We start from the raw sequence: 1,337 nt of genomic DNA on the forward strand, positions 1-1,337 counted from the left end.
GCTGAGCACGGAGTGTGACATGGGGCTCCATCCCACAACCCTGAGATCGTGACCTGAGCTGAAATCAAGAGTCTGATCACCACCCAGGCGCCCCTGAAAGAAAATTTGAAAATGGCATCCTTCTGTATTATTGTGTTTGTCTCTACATGTGTGAAGTGGTTTTGATTTTTACATATTTTTCTCCCTGTCTGTGACATTCTTCCTGTTGAGACTGCCATGGGATCGTCCCGTGTTCTCTAAATATTGCCTTAGCAAATCATGAGTATAGATATTTCTAGCTGGAAGAAACAAGGTATCACCCATTCCAGGATCCTGCATTGAGAGGTGGGATATCTGAGGGACCAGGAGGGACGGGATGACTTGCTGGAAACCACACGGTCACTTGGAGGCAAAGTCGGGATTCAAACCAAGAGATGGAGAAACAAGGCTATTCCTGTGGGCAGACCCTTGGGGGAAACCTGAGGATGGAGACAGGTGGGACTGTTGGTGGTGGTGGGGGCTCGGTCATGGGGCAGTGACAGGGATGCTGGTGTTTGTTCCAGCACTGGTCTTGACAGCAAAATAATAGTGTAAAATGGGGGCACCTGGGTGGCTCAGTCAGTTGAGCATCTGCCTTCGGCTCAAGTCATGATCTAAGGGTCCTGGGATTGAGCCCCGCATCGGGCTCCCTGCTCCGTGGAAAGCCTGTTTCTCCCTCTCCCTCTGCTGCTCCCCCTGCTTGTGCTTTTTCACTCTCTCTCAAATAAATTACATAAAATCTTAAAAAAAAAAAAAAACCATCAGGAGCAAGAAAAGGGGGGTATCCCATGGAAGTAGGCATCTGTGCATTGCTCATGCCCACAGAAGCGCAGGGAAGGCTTATCCATGCCATTCCTTGGATGTCAAAACAAAATTTATATACCCCAACTCATGGCCAGGAACTCTTCCATGCATCTCTTCAAGTGAAAAAATAGGAGCAAGAGAAAAAGGAAAACTTTGAGTTACTAGGAAACAGCATCTCTCTTTAGTCTTTTTTTTTTTTTAAAGATTTTATTTATTTATTTGAGAGAGAGAGAATGAGAGACAGAGAGCATGAGAGGGAGGAGGGTCAGAGGGAGAAGCAGACTCCCTGCTGAGCAGGGAGCCCGATGCGGGACTCGATTCCGGAACTCCAGGATCATGACCTGAGCCGAAGGCAGACACTTAACCGACTGAGCCACCCAGGCGCCCCCTCTCTTTAGTCTTTAATAGAATGATTTACTTCTAGGTATTCGTTCAGCTTTGCCTTCACATCTGATACGACGTATCTGTCCTCATTTTACTTTCTTTAGGGTCTTAGATGTCATCTTTTCTTTTCT

This window comes from Neomonachus schauinslandi, chromosome 14 (assembly GCF_002201575.2).
Source record: "Neomonachus schauinslandi chromosome 14, ASM220157v2, whole genome shotgun sequence".
Taxonomy (NCBI): domain Eukaryota; kingdom Metazoa; phylum Chordata; class Mammalia; order Carnivora; family Phocidae; genus Neomonachus; species Neomonachus schauinslandi.